Source organism: Electrophorus electricus, chromosome 16 (genome assembly GCF_041902795.1).
Source record: "Electrophorus electricus isolate QZ-2024a chromosome 16, ASM4190279v1, whole genome shotgun sequence".
NCBI classification, from domain to species: domain Eukaryota; kingdom Metazoa; phylum Chordata; class Actinopteri; order Gymnotiformes; family Gymnotidae; genus Electrophorus; species Electrophorus electricus.
In genome coordinates, this window is record NC_137512.1 from 3,643,374 (window position 1) to 3,657,054 (window position 13,681).

Sequence of the window (13,681 nt, forward strand, 5' to 3'; positions counted from 1 at the left end):
GGTCCATTGCACTTTGGTTTGAGATCTCCCTATTGGGACTATAGCTCTCAATGGTGCTTCCAAATGTGCATAATTAGGAACAAAGGTGCGGCAGTATGAGCACGTTCCTAGGAATGAAAGCAGCTGGTGTTTGGTAATAGGCCTTGGAATGCGAGCGATGGCTGATGAATGGTCAGTGGCCAATGCCTTCCCTTCTCCAGAAATCATTTGACCCAATAATTTTACTACTGGCTGTACAAATCGTAACTTCGACCTACTGGCTCAGTGACCAATCTCGGCCACGTGCATGAGTAAGCACAAGGAATCTCTTTCACACTGTTCCTGGATAGGTGTGGCCAGAAGTAAACCATCAACATACTGCAATAGCACACTGTCCTCCGATAACTGAAGTGGCGCTAGGCTGTCTCTGAGGGCATCATTATAAATAGTGGGAGATTCACAATACCCTTGACACAAGCATGTGAATGTAGAAGGTTTCCCTCAAATTGAAAGGCAAACCAATACTGGCTATCCTTATGCAATGGAACCCTGAAAAAGGCATTAGCTAGGTCCGCGACAGTGAACCATTTACTATCGTCTGGTATAGATGAGAGGATTGTGTGTGGGTTTGGGACATTTGGAGCTCTTTGTCTAACTGCTGTATTGACTGCTTGGAGGTCCTGTACAAACCTCCATTCATTACGACCTGGTTTTTTAACAGGGAAATTGGTGTTTGTAGAGGCGAATCCAAGCATAGCACTATCACTCCTGCGTCCAGGAGGTCTTTGAACACTGGTTTAATGACTTCTATGGCTTCTGGTTTCAGGGCAAACTGATGTTGCTTGGGCCTCTAATCTGACTTAGGTGTGAATTTTTATTGGTGCTACCCCTTTAATCAACCCTATATTATTCTTCCCTCATGCTCACAACACATTGGAAACCTTTTTTAGGAGGGGGGACTCAGGAAGAGGAATGAAAGCCTGTTCCTGCCATCCCCTGTGTTCTTCTACCACCTCTACAGTAAATTGCACATTTTTTCTTCTTGCTCCCATGCAACTATTTACCTCCTTTACCTGCTCATTAATTTCCCATGTACCTTCCTGTTCTGCTCATACCCAAGGCCCCAAATTTTCCCATTCGAGGCCTCTCGGTTTTGTGATTGACACATGAGGATGTGAGAGTGCCACGGCAAAACGCTCCTTTTGGTGAGTAGGCGAGCCTTCAGCTAGTATCACTGAGGCTGCGCACTTCCCCATTCCCCAATACACATAATCGAGGCAAATTACCTCTCCTGGAAGCTCCTTGCCAAACCATTCCTTTTCATACTCATGATCAGGCCCTATGGACACATATGCGGTACAGTGCAGGTTTTCTAGTTTTATTACTTCTACCCCTTTTTGTTTACTTCATTTGAGGATATTTGACATCGGCACATAGTCAGTTCTTGTGGGTTCCTGCGCAATCCGCCACTGGTATGAGTACAGTGGTTCAATTTTTTCAGAGTACATCTGTTGCGCTGTTGGCTCAATTACCTTTATGCCCTCTGGTTTGGACTCGATTACGATGCATAGCTTGCGCATCAAATCTTATCCCAACAGATTTACTGGACACACTGTGGACATTAAGTATGGTGTGAAATTTTGACTCTCTTCACTTTAGCAAAGGAGAGGGTGTGAGTAATGTTCTAGGGTAGTGTCTCCAGTGGCCCCTACCATAGTCAATGTTTTCCCAGATAATGGGACATCTAATTCCCTAGCCTGAATTACAGATTTAGCAGCTCCTGAATCCACCAGGAATGACATACGTATACCCTACACTGTTAGGGATAGTTGCAGCAAGCAAGAGTAAGGAGGTGCGGTATACTTCAGATATGAAGGAGAAAGAATGTGGTGCATGTGTGCTGGGAGGGTGCGGTGTGCATGTGTGTGTGCTCTTATCTGTATCTGCGGTTGACCCGTCCCTGACTCTGCCCGTCAGTCTGCTTCCTCCTCACAGCCCCTCTCCTTCCGTGTTTTACAGTCTCTTGCGAAGTTCCCTTTCTTTCCACACGTGTAGCATCGGTCATCTCTTTCACCGTCATCCTGCTCGTAGCCCCCTCTTCCTCGTGCTTGACCACGGCCTCTGCCTCTCTGTCCTGCGACAGCTTGATACATTGTGAGGGCTGCTTGATGTGCCTCATTCTCTTTCCTCGTTCATTTTTTCTCTGATACCTCTCAGCTGTTTTTCAGAGTGGATGGAGTATTGCTAATTAGTGTTCATGGGGGCCGTTTCCTACCTGACACAAATCTTTTCTGATTTCGTCTCGCAGACCGTTCATGAAGCTATGTAGAGGTGGGCTTCTCATGCTGAGACCTCAGCCGGTCCCACTGCCATCCTGTCTGGTCTTTCTATTCCACAGTGGGTAGTGTGGACTTCTATGAGTCTGCTAAGGTATTCTGCCACATTCTCCTCTGGCCCTTGTCTTCAGCCAGCCAGCTGTAATGGCAGTGTTAATTCGTATTGAGAATGCCATGGTTGCAAGGCCGTGGCTGACTATCGAGAGCAGCCGCATGCATGGCTGCAATGGCATCGTTGTAAGGGCCAGGTAGTCCTGGGTAGGCTGGGGGAGAGACTTCGGAATAGGCTTGCACCACTGTCTTGCTTTGGCCTTGGCCTGAGTTGCCTCGGCTGTTGGCTTGGTCCCGATGCTGCTGCTCCTGTCACAGCCTCTTGTTCCTCTTCAGTCGGTGGTTGAACTGGCGTGGCGGGCACTACAGGGGCTGCTGCTACAAGGGGAGCGCGAGGCATTAGTGGGCAGGAGTCGGTATCGCGGTCAACCTTGGAAACCTGCACAGACTGAAGCATCTGAAACATGTGGTTAACATTCCCCTCCCTCTTTTTCCTCTCTCTCTCTCTCCTGCCTTCCCCATCCAATTCTCCCATGCTCTGTAATCAGTCTTTTCTTTTCCGCCTCCCTCAGATTATACTGTATACGTCGTAGTTTATTTATTCCCATGCAACCTCCTCATGGAAACCCGCATTTACTCAATAATGTTATTTGAGCCGTTACGTCTGGCCCATATTTATTCTCATGCCTGTTCATAACTGCGACTTCCATTTTTGAGGCTGACACCCTGAAGGTGCAGCTGTTTCAGCTTTTTACTTTTATTGTCACTGCATCAATAATAAAGTCAAAATCAAGAGATCAATAAAATGTGTTGTTAACCGGTTGGTGTTACAGAATAACATTATTCTCTCACTCTTTATTTTCTTTTTTCTCCACAATCAGAGGCATCAAACAATCAATTTCATACCAACTTTGGAAAGTTATTTACTACTTACTCTACATCAGTTGGCTTCGGTCATCTATACAATGCTGACACTGTCGTCCTCCATACTAAACTAAACTTTCCCGAGTGGCCCTGATCCATGGCTCATCGGAGTCGACTGTTTACCACTCGCGTCCGTCGAGGGCAGGGGACTCTGGTGTCACTGTTTCCTTATAGTCCACCTTTTGGAGTCTACACTTTTTTTGCCACAGTGTCGTCACACAGCGCCTGGTCCCAGACCCTTGAGGTCCCAGCCCTTCCTACAACAGCCGCCGGATCCGCCTTACCCTCGGTTCACTCTACGGTCGATTGCAGCAGTCTTGATCCTGCCTCTGGAACTCCTTTCTCCCTTCAGATATGGGGTTTAGGATATGAGGATATTTATCTTTTTTCCTCATGAACATCTCCCTTTCAGTTGCGGGGTATGTAGCTGTGCAATCCTGCCGACGATGTCAAATTGTGGATGAAAAAATCAATAGGACTCGAACCAGATGTGCAGATGAGTGAGCTTTATTGGTTCTGTCCCTTATGCATCAAGGGAGAGAAGCCTCAAACTTCTCTCTCACATGAGTTCATATACCCCCACCATTCCCCGTTGTTCTCTCATGAGCTAATCTCATGACTCCAGGTGCCAGGCCTCCCAACCATCCTTGAACATTCTTTCCTGCTTAAAGCAAGTTTGTTACTCCCTGCTTCTGCACCCCTGCCCAGCAACAGTTAAGCAATAACTGTTGTCATACTCCATCACTTCTCTATTTGCTTTTCTTGCAGACGGATCAAGATGAGGGCAAAGATCACATAAAGGTCACATATTCCTTAGTCCTCCTTTAAGCAAGCATTAAACATTTTCCCTCACAACACGTTCAACTATATATAAATATATACATTACTTAATGACAAGAATTACATGGAGGAGCAGGAGATACAGAGTCTATCTGTTGTCAAATAAACTGATTATTTTATGGCCTAGCCACAGCACCTTCCATGTCCCAGGCATACAGTAACGAGGTAGGTAGTTTCTGGTTAGATCCATTATCTTTTACACTGATGAGAATGTGAATGATGAAGGTAGCCACCTCCTGTTTTCAGACCAGTTCTGCACACAGCTCCCCTTTAAGTCCCTCAATGATGATGTGCACTAGCACTGCTTATTCCAGCACATGAAGGCATCCAGAAACCTGAACTCCATTCTGTGCTATGCTGCTGAACAAGTACCCTCTCTCAGATGAAGCAGGACTAGACCGCAAATGCAACCTCATTGAGGATGATTGAAAAAAGCCTTCAGTTCCTGGATGAAGTTGCACTGGCTAGAAGGAGCATGGCACCCCTTCACAGTGATCACGGACCACAAAATCCTGGAGGACCTCCAACCCACCAGAGACTGAATTTCAGGCGAGCTCGATGGTCCATTTTCAATTCCCGGTTTGTGTTCCAGGTGACCTACAGACCAGGATTGAAGGATGTGAAGGGGGACCAAGAGTGAGTCCTTCCTCCTGCCTGTTTCACTGGGGCTGTCAGCTGAGATGTTGATCAGCTGACCCTGACCCTCACTGCCCTCCACACTAGCTCTACACCTGTCTGTGAAGTTGCAGAGCAGTCATCACCTGGGTACACAGCTCCCTTGGCTTAGGACACCCAAGGTACACCCACATCTGACAGCACAATATTAGTGGCCAGCAATGCACAGGGATATTTTGTGCTGAATGTGCAGTGCAGCAAAATATCTTGCACACCAACATGTTGGTAAGATGCACCCCCTTCCTAGACCACATCGCACGTGGTCTCACCTGGCATTTGGTTCTGTCACAGACCTCCTGGTCTCTCAGGGCAACACGGTGCTCCTCATTATCGTCAATCCCTTGTCAAAGATGCTCCAGTTCGTTCCACTCCTGGCACTTCCCACTGCACTCAAGACAGGTAAGCAGCTCTTGCACCACATCTTTTGACTTTTCAGGCTGACTGAAGACAGTGTTTCAGATCGGGGAGTTCCATTCACCTTCTGGATATGGCAGGGGTTCCTGGGGAAGCTCAATGTAATCGTGAGGTTGACTTCAGACTACTACCGTCAGGCCAAGGGGCTGTTAGAGAGAGCTAACCATGAGCTATGAAAGTTCCAGTGCCTCCATTGCTAAGAGCACCCAGAAACCTGGGAGCACCTATCTCCCCTTGGCAGAGTATGTGCATAACACTCTCTGCCAAACACTTACAGAGCTCACCCCCTTCTAGTTTGTCCTGGGATTCCTAGTTTATCCCTGGATTTGTAACCCCCCAACCTTGGATCAGCCTGCTGTTTAGACGTTGTGCCAGCAGAGTGAGTAGGTCCATACCCCATCCGCCATCGTATCAATTAGAACGTAAATGGTCAGCTTGCTGGTGGGCAGCATATCTGACCTGATGCCTGTGGTTGTGGGACCCATTGAGGAGGTCAACACAACTTCCTGTTCACCATTGTTGCCATTGAAGCTTGAAAGATATAATGATAGCAGCATACGAGGTGAGTGCCCTGCTGGACTCACAACGACAGGGGATGCAGCCAGTACTTCATGGAGTCAGAAGGGAGGGATACAGAAGAGGGAAGCTGCATGACTGCATCTCAAATCCTGTCAGCCAAATCCATCCGAAGCAGATCTTTTTCGACCGGGCGGGCCTCACTCTCAGAGACCAAGAAAACCTCTGTGTTACATTAGGCACCCAGCCAAATGTTTTGTTTTAGCTTTTTTCCCAGCTCACCTTTGTGTTTGTTTATTCATGGAGTATAAAAACACTCCAAATGTGCAATTGTGTCCTCCACCCTACACGAAACTGGCACAAGGCTATTTACAATAATAAATGTTTCATTTTTAAATTAATTCATATTTGCTAACTTGCCTTCTGCCCACATTCATACATGTTTTTGTGTGTGTGTTCATATAATATTCAATAATTTAGAAAATGACACATAACATATTCAAATAATAAAGTTACTTTAGATTAAAAATAATATTTACAAATGCACAGGCCCTTCACCTTTAATCTGAAAACTTGGCCATGTTACTATCAAACTAGAAACATAAGGGTCATGGGTTACAAGTGGATATTCAATACAGTTTTACTTTTCTTTCTTAAGCTTTACAACCTATTTATTCAGTCAGTCACCCAGTTCTGAGCACAGTGGTTCTCTAAAACAAATGTGGCACTTTATTGTTGAAGCTGGATTGAAACAGCAGAAACGCAACATACCTTAAATATCAGAAATCAGATGAACAGGGAATAGAGACTTAGAGATTACAGAGTTACACTGCACCTCCTTTACAACACTGAATGTGCCAGTAAAGAGATAATGTATCCAGACTTCATTTAGGATTATAGAAGGGAAGAGAGCTAATAATCTAGATGATAGTCAGTAAGAGCTGAACGTTTCACTTCAGAGTACATGCTGTCTTCAGGCTGTCCTCTCTTCACCTGCCCTCTTTTGGCTTTCCTCTCATTGAAATGAATGGCAGCATAATTCAAGTCTTCAGCATCATGTCGCTGTGGGAATGAACAATAATGTTTAGTGAACATTACTGTCATTCTTATCCTTATTTAGAATATGACAACTAGTCTCAAACACAGACAGTGAGTTGCCTTCTCCTCCTGCACTACAGCAGGACAGTGTTGCATGTCTCATACAGCTCCACCACAATAGCTTCATGAATGCATGAGAGATGCTGTAATTAGACTACAGCTATAAACTATATCAGCACCACATATATGAAACAGAGGAAGCTGAGCTGAGCAAAGCTAGAAACATTTTTAATAAAAGATGTCATAGATTTAAATGAACATGTATCTAATATGAGATACAGAAACTTTTAACAAGGTAGGGCTACATCACTAACTTTTACTGCTGTCATATATATGATTAGCATGTCGTTGAGCATCATAAATATTTCTATATTTAAACCTGGAGAAAGACGTTTTCCTAATAATGGCATGAAAGTACAACTGCACAACTTGTACCTGACTGGTGGTTTTCTCCATCACACTCACTTGTTGAGGTCTCTCTGTGGCAGGGGAAAATACAGCATTAATTTTAACTGGGTAAGGGAATATTACCTATAAGATAAAAATATAGAACATAAAAATAGTATGAAGTCATGAATTAGAATAAGGGCCCCCTGCCCTTTATGAACACTTACCATTGCCGTGTTCAGAGTTTTTCACCTTACAAATGATTATGGTTTGAGCAATGATAACAGCCACACACACTCCCAGCACTGCTCCAAGACAGATCTCTACAGGACCCACAGGCTTTTCTATAGAACAATCTTTATAAAATTATTGAATATTCAAATTTATTTTATTTAAAGCAAATATACTCGAAGAGACTTGCCTGAATAAGTTGGGTTTGATGGATCACACCCTGTTCCTGCACTGTCAGGATTTTTTGGAGTTAACTCTATATGCACTCCTCAATAAAACACAAACTCAGCTCCTAAATCATCTTGTTTTCCCTCACATGCAAAAAAACCACATGTTTTATAAAAATACCCAAGTCTACTACAGAAGAATTAGCAGGTATTTTTATAAAATGTCTTCCTTACAGCACTTTCAAGTCTACTATATAAAAACTATACAGATTATAAAAAAAATATTTTTTAAATTCCCTAATTGAGAAAATGACTGTGGCTTTGACTTTAAGATTATATGTGTTTTGTGCTTCAGTTATAATCCAGTTTTAAATGTAAAGAACTTTGAAAGGAGTAGTTTCATTACCTGCCAGAGTTGATGTAGCAGAGGTGAAGTTAACCTTTGTTCCGTCTGTCACTCCACAGAAGTACAATCCTTCATCTTCTACAGTAGCATTTAGAATAGTCAGAGAGATTCTGTCATCCTTCCACTTCATTATGAATCTGGAGTTGTTGAATGGAAATGACAGTATGCCATCTTTATCTTTACGCACTTGTCCTACTTGTTGAATCTCCTGCTGCCATTTGTGCTTGAACCAAAAGCAATCAGTGTTTTCTTTAAATGTGCAGTAATGAGTGATATTCTTCCCAGGTTCAGTCTGGACTGTTCGTTTAAAAGGCTTTGTAGTTTGAACAGGACCTATAAAATGAAACTGAGCCAGAATCAAGAAGAAAACAATTTGGAGAAAATTGTATCCAAAATAAATAATACATATTGATTATTAAACCAATATCAGAAAGAACTGTAACAAATGTAATTATAAATGCTGCTAAACATTTGTAACTGTACATGTCTTGTAGAGAAAAAATATAGGTATCCAGAATGGTATCATCATTGCAGAGTAACGCTCAGACCTCAGAGGAGATGTTCTGAAAAGAAGCAACTGACAAAATAAATAAACTTCATGAGCTTTCCGGTCTCATGACTCAAAATCTCATTGGCTAGAAAATGTCACAAGTCTTTTTCTGTCCTGTTGTCTAACAACCATGTTTGCACAACTGCAGTGTCAGATCACATTAAAACATGTTGAGCCCAACATCCATGTAAGTTAAAATAAGAGAGCACCACTTGAAGAAAGGGTTGATTTGACAATCTAGTTTACATTATTCAAAATTATTCTAAATTATTATTGTTATTATTATTGTTATTATTATTATTATTATTATTATTATTATTAATTATTATTATTATTGTTGTTGTTGTTTTATTCAGGTCTCTTTTTTCTTTTTTTAAGACAATAGAAGTGTAACTCCTCATGTGCTACTGTCCTTTTAAACCAAACCTGATTAAATGTTTTTTTTTTTATCATATTTAATTTTAGAGAAAGAAACAAAACAACAAGAATTATACTCTGCAATTATGAACTGTAGAAGTCTATGTTAGGATTATGAACTGTTGAATTCTATGTTAAGATTATGAAATGTAGAAGTCAATGTAAGGATTGTGACCATATTTTATTACAACCCCAACTAGGCTGTGAGGACATAACAAGGAAAGAGAAATGTAAATGACTAACAGAATGTAAGTTGTAAAAAAATGAACAGCATCAAAACAAACAGAAGCCCAAATGGAAGTCTCCTTTTTGGTGTATTTCACAGTGGATATTAATTACAAGCAGTCTTACTGGTGCAATGTGATCAGGAGTGATCCAGGCCAAAACAATAAACAAAACCTACACTAATGAAAGAAAAATACAATAAATAATCCTAACAAACACAAGAAAGACACAATAGACACAATTTCCTGACTTTCTGAAACAGAAACAGGCAAAACCCATACCCAACAAAAATGGCAATTACTCTCTACCACCAATATCTGACACCAAAGTACCAAACTTGTATATATACATCTATATGTATATACACAACAGCTACCAAGGCAGGTGGGATGAAGCCAAAGTACATCCAAAATGGGGAAAACAAGGTCATACACAAACATCATACAATATTTTAACCACAAGCCGAACAAACCAAGAAATACCAAACTAACAAAATTATTGCTATTCTCTCCTCTCTTCCTCCTTCTCTCTTGTGGGAGGGGCCATTAAATAGTAGGAGCAGTTGTCTTGAAAACCCGGTGAGGAATGGGGCGGAGTCTCAAATGGAGGGAAATCCTGGCACTGAACGTGGAACACATACACTTACGCGTATCCATCTTTCTGTAAAACTTTGCTTCTGGAATTTTATTTTATAATCTGTAAACTAGTGGCAGCTGTGAAAGAATTAACAGAAGTAGCTGAAAGGACTAATCAGTGGATGTGGATGAGGAGAGTGAAGGTTAGTTGGGGAAATAAATAAAGGTGGAATGGCTGAGGTGTTCAGTGTTTCAGGTACATGGAGGACTGGACAGGTGAGTGGGATGTTGTGTCATGTCATTGTTAACATTGTAGATCCAAATGAGCATGCATTAACAGTGCCAGTGAGGCTGGATATGGCCTTAGTCCAAAGAGAGACCTGTATGGACCTACTGTGTTGGGGAATGCTTGGTGGTGTAATACATACAATTATTATGGACCTGACGACACTGAGTATGCAGTAACTATGCCAGTAGAGAAGGGGAAGGTCACTGGAGAGGACAAAATGGGTTTTACAGGTTATGAAGTGATTGGCTGCATGGGGACATTGCAGTTAGTAATAATTTGGAGAGTAGCGTGGACTGTTCTTTTTGAATTTCATGTTGTCTTGTGTTTGTTGTTGTTGTTGTTTGTTAGTACAAGGATAATACATGAGTTCCCAGATTGTAGATAATGTTGGTAACTGTTTACTTAATTTAAGTGTTTCTTGCCTAAGCATTAGCATTATTTTAGTAAAAAAAAAAAAGCCACACTGCATATGCGAATAGTAAGTGTATTATCAGTCTAAACTTGTATTTGTGTTTTTTTTTCCTATGACTATTTTCATAGTGACCACAAGGTCTAAAACTCACACCATTCTCTCAGAAAGCAGCTAAAGAGGAAAGTAAATGAAGGTTGGCACTGTACTTAAGACAAAGTGATCTGAGTATGTATGACAACCTTATAGAATAACCCTATTCCTGCACTGTCAGGCTCCGTTTGGGTTAACTCTGGATGTCCTGGCCAATGAAATACAGTGTCATGTTTCAGAAATTGATGAATACACCAATCTCAGGAGATATATTGTCATTGGCTGGATGAAGTCTTCAGGTCTTGTTTATCTTATTTGGCCTTTATTGTAAATTAGAAATTCCCCTTTAGTTCCCCGTGTTTCATGATGCCGTACTACCTTAATGATCAAAACATCTCTCCTAAGATGCTTAAGAAAAAAACATAAAAATGTTAAAAGTGTATATTTTACAGATGAATGAAATGATAATTGTAAATGGAACCATTATAATACCAGTTATAACCTAAAAAAATCATTTCAAAATTAAACACAAACAAAATCTCTAAGGTGTGTTAGCCTGCTGAATTCAAGAGTAAAAATAAATACATTTGGCAGGAGGAAAGTATGAGTGTGAGCACCACCCTGTTTCTGGTGAGAGATCATTATCTGCACTTCTGTTTTCCATAGACTAGCAAAAATAACCAACAGGAAACTGTATTTGTGCTTTTTCTGAAAGAGTGCAAACCTTTAGGTGAAGTGTGACTAAATCAGACACAAGTCTCAGGTCATGTAAGGTCATGTGTCACGGTGCCTCCCCTCCTGCAGTCTCCATATAACATCCTTTATACTTTTCTGTTGCTTCTGTTGCCTGTGCTATATGTTTAGGTTTTGTGCCACACCTCACACAGGTGGCAAGTGTTGAGTTTTATTCACCTGTGTCTTGTTATCTTGGTACGTTGTTCCTTTATAAGTCCTTCCTGTTAGAATGACTGACTGTCGGTCATTGATTTTGCTTTGGCTTTCATTATTTCATGTTTGAGCACATTGCTGTTCTTTTTCAGTTTCATTAAAGCCTTCAGTTGGAGACAATTGCTTCCTACTTTGTCGCACGATCTTCACATTGCAAAACATTCACACCATGCAAAACATTCAGTTCAGACTGCCAGAGCACATCAACTCAGACCGGTGGAGTACATTGTACATTGTGGGTCTGGCAGGAACTCTTGGACAAGTTCAACATAACACTGAGCCTGACTTCATCTGAGTGTGTCCCAGGGTTCCTGCCGCTATGACCTTGGAACTCTCCAATGTCCTGGTTCAACCAGTCCTGGTTGTGAGAGAGCCAGAAAGTGTGGGAGAAGATACACTGCCACCTGCAGAGGGCCAATGCAGCTTTCAAGAGGAAGGACGATCAGGGGGAGACCACCATCTGTCAGCTGGGTGTGTGTGGCTGTGGGTAATGTGGGTAGCCACCAAAGAGGGGAAGACCAGCTCGAGAGGGAACGTTCACTCATAAGACATCCCAGTGAGGCTCAACAAGGTCACCTAGTAGGTCAATGTAGTTAAGGTTCCTCTGCATTTTATGTGTCCTCCGTAAAGCCTGTCATAATGGGTTCTCTAGACAATTCTGACTTGCTGTCATCCATCCAACACCAAGTGACATCAACGGAGGACCCTCCTACATGGTTCACGCCCTCCTCAACTAAAGATGTGCAGAGTAAGGATTCAGTACCTGCTGGACTGAGAGGGGTATGGTCCCAAAGAAGGTAGCTGAATATTGTTACGACCTCATCTAGGTTCCAGGCCGTAACAGGAAGTGTGAGGATAATGGCAAATCAAATGTGTGGTGGAAATGAAGTAAGACAGAAATACACCAAAGTAGTTCATTGATATACAGTGTATTGTACAACAGACAGTGTGATATACACAAGAGATAGTGTGACACTGGACTAGAACATCAGGAGTGACCTAGGCCAAAACAACAAACAAATACACACTAGAAACAAACAACCACTTGCTAAACCTAAAGAGACAAAAGAAAATACACACACAACTACATTTACTCCCTAGGTGGAAAATACAGAGCAAACCCACTCCCCAAACAAAATGGCAGTCACTTCCTACTTACCAGTGAAATCTACAAAAGGATCAAAGTGAAATATATACAAACATAGAGTGGTAAAACTAACTATTAGAGCAAAGTCAACAACAAAGTCAATATGGGAAGCAATGTCATACACCAAGTCAAATATCAAATACTATTAACATACATTTCACACAAATATCACTGCCTTCCCCTCCATAGCGTCCTCCTCATTTTATTATTCCTCAGGGTGGGTGGAGTCTTGTCTCCTGATTTGCTGCAAGCATGAACTCTGTAATGGAATCTGGAACTGGACCTGGAATGGAACACACACAGCCACACCAAAAGAACACAGGACGTAACAATACTGGTGAGTCAGATCCTGGATACCAAACTTATCAGCTCCTCCCACTGTGCCCATCCATCCAGGCACTCTGGCCCCAGTGGGCACTTTTGGGTGGTGGTGTACTGGCAGGCCCTGGCTGGAATCCAACCATCAAAGAGCACACATGGCAATCAATGGGAGGAGCTGAAAGTTTCGTATCTTGGATCTGACTCAGCAGTATTTTTACGTCCTGTGTGTCCTATTACAAAGATATTATTAAAAATATTGTTTTGAAAAATGGTTTAATGGTTGTTTAGAAAAATAGATCAAAGATTTTCTGAATCTGTACAATCTGCCTTTTCAGTTTTGTCGATAGTAAGAATAAAGAGCCTATGAGATGTTAAATATAGAGGTTAGATTATGGGGGAAGATACACGTCAGCTGCCTAACTTTGATATGAAACATATGGATATCATGGTATATGTAAAAACAGAGGAAATGCCCTGAGATGTCCGAGTGTTAAACATAATGCTAAACATAATTCAGAGGTTTATTTCCCACAAAGGTCATAGTTCAGTGCTTTGCACTGAAAGTTCCTAGTGTGTACAGAGACTTTGCAAAACCTCTTTCTCTGCTTTTGTTTCTGTTTCTCTTTTTACTCTTTGTAATTTGCATTATGTGTGTGTGTGTGTGTGTGTGTGTGTGTGTGTGT

The 13,681-nt window shown here is 41.8% G+C and overlaps 1 long non-coding RNA gene across 1 annotated transcript; it reads right to left on the reverse strand.

The window, feature by feature from the left end:
* Positions 1–6,717: 6,717 nt before the first annotated feature.
* LOC145651680 (uncharacterized) lies at positions 6,718–7,674 on the reverse strand. Its single transcript, XR_014117507.1, has 3 exons — positions 7,448–7,674; positions 7,269–7,312; positions 6,718–6,797 (listed from the first exon to the last, which is right to left on the reverse strand). It is a non-coding gene; the product is annotated as an uncharacterized LOC145651680 (long non-coding RNA).
* Between the last annotated feature and the right edge of the window lie 6,007 nt (positions 7,675–13,681).